Here is a 6297-nt window from a genome sequence, read left to right as displayed (position 1 = left end):
CGTGCTGGGTCATCAACACGACAGCACTCACTCCTCCGGGCAAAGGAAATGCCACAGGTCGCTGGGAGAGGAGCTGCTTCCTGCTCCTGCAGAACGAGAACATCACCATCAAGACCTCACCATCCCCGGGTCCAACTTGTAAGCTAAACAACGTATCCTTGGAGTGACAGATGGTGGCTTAGTCACCCTGGCTCGGCCCTTCTCCCTTTTTCTATAAGCCAGCTATGTCTCGTGGGTGGCTTGGGGCATGACCTCAGAACACACAGGCTGTTACGTAACCTGCCGTAACCGGGCACTGCGTGCAAGGCCGTCAGTGTCCCTCCAGATCCCCGCCGGACGGGCAGAACACCTTCTCCGGCTCTTCTGGGTCGTTTGGGAGCTAACGGCTCCCAGCCAAGTTCATGTTCAGAATTGCCCTCGGCACAACAGGAGCCATGCGTCTCGGGGACAGCTCCTCGCCCTTGATGTGGTCAGCCCACGGCCAGTAACCGACTGTCCCAGGGTGAAAGGCCAGCCCCCTCTGCCTGCGGGTGAGGCCAACGCCGTGCAGTCAGGCTGAATCTGCACTTAGTTTCTTCCCTGCCCTGTTCTGCTTCCCCCACTACCCGTCTGGTGGCTGCTTTCCCTGGCTCACCCATGGGCACCCAGTCCTCATCCCTCCTCCCGCTCTTAGAGGCCCTGCCAGACAGGACAGTGGCTATGCGCCGAGGCATAGGCACTGGGACGCGTATTAAATAGGACGAACTTCGGGAAATTGTGCTTTTGGAGGAAACATTTACACAAACCCAGATACCATGGGAGAAGAACCTCAGGAAAACCTGCCTTCTTTTCTCTCCCCTTGTTCTTACCGCTGCCATGTGCTCAGGCCTGTGCTAAACATGATACAGGCATGGTTCTATTTGATTCTGAGAACAAATTCGTAAGGTAGACCCTCCAGTTACCCCCTTTTGGGAGTCGGTAAAAGTGATATTCAAAAAGTCAATTTGCTTGCCTGGGGTTACACTGCCCGGCGGGCGTAGAAACGGCCTTTGAGCCCACATCTCCAGAACCTCCTCGTTTTGTTTTGTTTTGTTTTGTTTTGTTTACACCGCCTCTTGCCCACTGCTCTAGATCAGGGGTCAGCAAACCAAGCTTCCTGAGCACTGTCTTTGTCAATAAAGTTTTATTGAAACACAGCCACGCGTATTATTTACATATCATCTATGACTGCTTTCAGCCAACAAAGGCAGAGTAGAGCAGGTGACACAGAGCCCGGAGGGCCACACGGCCGAGAACATTTATGATCCATGCTTCTCACGGAAAAAGTTGGCCGACCCCCACTCTAAATGATGGGCTTTTTGGTGGTGCTGCTGTTTAGCCTCAGAGGAAATGTACATTCTCTTCCCTTCAAATCACGGTTCTCCATTCAACTGTGATTTATCACAGACACTGTGTATACTCATTCACCTCCTGGGGAAGGGCCAATCTTACCCATTCTAGTAGGTTCTCATGCAACACCCTCTGGAGAAAAAAAAAAATCCCATTATCTAATTGACCTGCGCTCCCTTACTGGCTTACCCACTTACTCTTTTAAAGGAATTCTATCATTTCCTTGACAGATTATTCTTATAAAGAACCACGGGGGAGTTTCCTCTTGAGATTTCACTCTGGAATTCTCATTGTTCAAGTAGATCCCATTACCTTTTGAACTCCTGCCCCTCTCCCAGAAGTTCCTCTCCTCGTCTTTTATTGCCGGAATTGCCATGCTTGGAAATGGTGATCACCTCCTTCCAGGGGTTTCTGCAACATGGCTTTCGGACTTGGATCTCTTTTCATCTTTTCCCAGAAGTCAGTCACTTCTTAATTATGTTTTGCTGCCCAGTCTTTGAACTGTATCCAATCTGTTTGCATTCTGGGAGGATTAAAATGCAATGACTACCATGGGACTGGTTGAGAGGAAATACACCCCATCCATTCAGTTTCAAATGGTGAGCAGAATTTGAGCCCAACATATTGTATGCTCCTCCTTCTGAAGGCCTCTTCCAGTTATCAGAATTTTCTAGAAGTGTTATTGTGAGCTCAAACCAGCTCTGTTTGTTACTTAATACCATAAGACTCCCGATTTTTAAATGTAAACTCTTACACCAAGTAAAATGGGGACAACTTTTCTGCAAAGCACTTTCATCAGGTACATCGAGGATGATTTAAAAGCGTATACCCTTTGATCCAGTCTCCCCACCCCTAGAATGAACCTCAAGCCTTAGCATCTACTGGAATGTCAGAGACGCAGAGGTAAGGATATTCATCATGGTATTGTTTTAAATAACAGAAAAAAAAAAAAAGGGAAGAATCCACTTTAATATAAAGGCATGGTTAAAAATTGTATGTCTTTCTGAAGGAATGTATTCTGGGCCTAAAAATCATGTGTTTGAAGAACTTTTGATAATATTGTAAAATGTTTGTGAAGCAATGTTAAGTAACAAACTATACAGTGAATAATACCACATTTTAAGAACACATATATCTGTCCGTGTGTATATATATTACATGCATTTTACAAATCCTTACTAAACAGATTAGTTTTTTATTGTTTTGTTTATTGCTATATGCCCAGAACCCAGACCAAGGTTTCCCAGTCACGGCCCTACTGACACGGGGGCTGGATCATTCTCTGTCGTGGGGGTTGTCCTGTGAATTACAGAATGTTTTGCAGCATCCCTGACCTCTACTCACTAGGTGCTGGGGGTACCCCTCTCCCCACCCAGTTATGACAACCAAAATGCCTCCAGGTAATGCCAAATGTCCCTTGGGTGACAAAATTGCCCCTGATCAAGAACCACTCGCCTGGAACATCTAATAGGTGTTTGAAAACATTGCTGAATAATTCAATGAATTAGGAGAGACACATGGAAATTTTAGCAGTTATCTCTTGTTAATATCATTATTTTCTTTTTGGTACCACACTGTGTTTTCCTAAGTTTTCTACTAAAATATGTGCCAAAGTCCTGTTTATAATCCCTCAGCCACAATTGCAAAATCCACAGTTTATTTGATGGCAAATCTGGACTCCTCTGAATGTATATGAGGGCTTTTAACGATCTCAGGTGATGTAAATATTCATACATTTCTCAGAAGTATTAAACTGTTGATTTGATATTCAGCATAAATAAAACACTTCTAAACTATGAAAAAAAAAAAACAAAAACCTGACGTGCAAAATGCCTCTGGCCCTTAGGTTCTAAGACAGGATTGTGGGCCTGTGTTACTTTTACAATCGGCAAACAAACAGAAACATACGAAAACGGTCATGATACTCCTCTACTCAACAGGATAAGATGTGTTAAGACGGTTTTTGCTTTGGGTTTTGGTTTTTTTGAGAGAAAGAAAGGGTGCAAATGAGCCAGGGACAGAGGGAGGGAGAGAGAATCCCAGGAGGGGCAGAAGGGGAGAGGGAGAGAGAGAGAGAGAGAGAGGAAGAAAGAAGTGGGGCTCGAGCTCACCTGATCCAGGGCTGGCACTCATGAACCGTGAGACCACGACCTGAGCCAAAGTCAGATGCTTGGCGATTGAGCCACCCAGGCGTCCAAGGAGGTATTATTAAGTAAACACTCACCCAAAAAATTCTCTCTGAAAACTAAATTACAGGAGAAAAAAAAAAAAAAAAAGGTATGGGTAGTCGTCATAATCTTATTTTACAGATGAGGAAATAGATGCTCGGAAGGTTTTGAACCAGAAGTCCCACAGCTGGAGCATGCTGGTGTTGGACGTAGATCTCAGGTATTTATGACCACAGCTCACCCATCTGAGCCCCACACATGACTGCCTTCTTGTTTCTGGACTCCAGGCACAGCGCCTGGCAGGGACAGGCATCTATGATGTCACAGGGCTGAACGAATGAGCACTTTCTTGGCATGAGGTTAATTTCATAGAAGGCCAAGGCCATCTGAATTCCATCTTAAACAGGAAAGAAAGCAAGGTGCAGCTTGGCAGGGGCTACATAAGAGCTGAGGCCACTGATGTAGGTTCAGTTGCAGCCTGGAAACCATCACAGGGGATGACATAAACCACCGTCCGCGTGCGATGCTTTGTAGGTTGTGTGGACACGGGCTCCGGAGCCAGACCCCTTGGGTTCCGATCCACGTTCGCCATTCATTAGTTGCAAGGTAATTGAAGGCTCGGTGCCTCAACATTCTCATTTGAAAGATGGGAACCATAATAAGACCTCCATCCCAGGTCTGCTATGAGGACCAGGCGGGTTAATACAGAAAGAGTGTTTGGAAGGGTATCTGGCCCATGCTAAATGCCCATTAAATATCCTCCCCTCCTTTCCCCAGTACATCTTTTTTTTTTTAATGTTTATTTTTTTTTGAGAGAGAGTGAGCGCAGGAGGGACAGAGGGAGAGAGAGACAGAGGATCCGAAGGGGCTCTGCCTTGACCAACAGAGAACCAGATTTGGGGCTGGAACCCACAAACCATGAGCTCATGACCTGAGTCGAAGCTGGGAGCTGAACCGACTGAGCCCCCCAGGCGCCCCTCCCCCCGTACATCCGAAGCATTTGCTACTTTGATAGCTCTCAGCCCCTGTGAATGGAGGATAGCACAGAGGCGGTACTGAGCCCTGGTCAAGGGTTTGTATTCAGACTGGCTGAGGCTCACATTCCCGCCCTTCCGGGCATGAGCCTTGTGACTGGGCAAAGTCCCTTCCCCTCTCTGTGCCTCGATTTCCCCATAGATACAACCTAAGTAGCAATACATCATTATGGGAATTTTGTGGGAACGGGGCGATCTGCAGGGTGCCTGCTGCTCGGCTCGGTCATTACTCAACAATGGTGACTATTTGTGTTAACCTCCCATCTCAACGATGAGAAACCAAGAAGCAGAGAGGTTAGGCATCAGGCATCTAAAGGTGCAGAAGCCTCAGCCGTTTCCATAGCAACGTGCCAACCACACGTGGGGTACAGAATAACATTAAGAGCTGTACGGACAAATTATGTCATACTTTTAATAGCCATGTATTTATCGTGTTTCTTTCCACCTGTGGCAAGCAAGTCCACCCCCCCCATTAATAGAGTGATAATGAAGCTTCCTTTTTATATAAATAGAGTTAAGCATAAGTAGTGGATTCATGTAAAGAAAAATATAAAGTGAATACTAAACAAGCTGGGGCCAGATATGGTGCAACCGCACAGGTCATATGTGGACAGCTGTGTGGAAGAAGTGTTGGGCTAGACCACATCTGGTGACTCAAATAGCCCAGCAGAACCGTCAAGGGGATCTTCAAGGACAGCAGGCACTGATGGTCTGCGTGATTCACCCTACGTGCTTTATTAGTGAGCTCTTCCTCTCTCTGAGTACACACTGACCTCGTCCTTTATGGATTTCCTAACCACGAATTGGAACCATGTTTCCACTGTCTCAGCATTCAATTTACAGCCTTCCCTAATTTCCCATTTTATGTCATTAACGTGTGTGTGTGTGTGTGTGTGTGTGTGTGTGTGTGTTAGAGATCCTTGTGAACATAAGTCACAATTCCTTCACTCACACTACCTGCTTCAGTAATGGACACACAGGCGTGGCTCAGTCATGATAGTTGACCATGTGCTGTGTGCATCCATGATTGTTCTGATGCTCCCAACAGCTTGATAAGGTAGGTATAATTGCGTGCCAATTTTTACAAATGGGAAACAATCTGAGGCTTACAGAGGTGATGTGAGCCCAATAGAAGCAACTAAAACTACAAGTTGAACCCAGGTAGCTGAATGTCATGCCTAACTGTTACACCACATTGTATCTACGTTAAAGCATGCCTTGGATGGATGGATGGATGGATGGATGGATCAGGAGAAAGCATAGAGAGACAACAAGACTATCTTTGAGCTACCTATAAAACTTCCATGTTTGGAGTTCTCTTATGGACTAAGCATTAGACAGACATTATCTTCAATCCTCATCTACAATCTCTGCTCAGAGAAAAGATGACTTGGAGATGTAGCAGAGGTTTGTTATTAAGACATCTGCTACTCAGAGCAGGGACTCTAAAAATCAGACAAACTAGGGTCCCAATCTTAGATCTGCCATTAAAAGCTGAGCAATCTTGTGCTGGTTATTTATAGTGCCTAGGCCTCAGTTTCCTCATCGATAATGGGGTAATTATATCTCCTTCCCTAGGGGTCCTAGAAGGATCAAATGAGACCAGGTGACCCCCATGCCTGCTTTATATCTTATTCTCAATGTGTAGTCTGTATCATTGCTGTTGCTGTGTGGCTATCATTAGCCTTACCACTTACAAATCTCAGAGCCAGACTATCACTCCAGGT

General features: G+C 45.8%; 1 long non-coding RNA gene across 1 annotated transcript; it reads right to left on the bottom strand.

Moving 5' to 3' along the window:
* Positions 1 to 1149: 1149 nt before the first annotated feature.
* On the bottom strand, positions 1150 to 3656 carry LOC121020034 (uncharacterized). The gene is made up of 3 exons (XR_005785898.1): positions 3480 to 3656; positions 1681 to 1891; positions 1150 to 1500 (listed from the first exon to the last, which is right to left on the bottom strand). It is a non-coding gene; the product is annotated as an uncharacterized LOC121020034 (long non-coding RNA).
* Between the last annotated feature and the right edge of the window lie 2641 nt (positions 3657 to 6297).

This window comes from Herpailurus yagouaroundi, unplaced genomic scaffold (assembly GCF_014898765.1).
Source record: "Herpailurus yagouaroundi ecotype Mexico unplaced genomic scaffold, PumYag 246, whole genome shotgun sequence".
Classification (NCBI taxonomy): Eukaryota; Metazoa; Chordata; class Mammalia; order Carnivora; family Felidae; genus Herpailurus; species Herpailurus yagouaroundi.
This window is presented reverse-complemented; position numbering and strand designations above follow the sequence as displayed.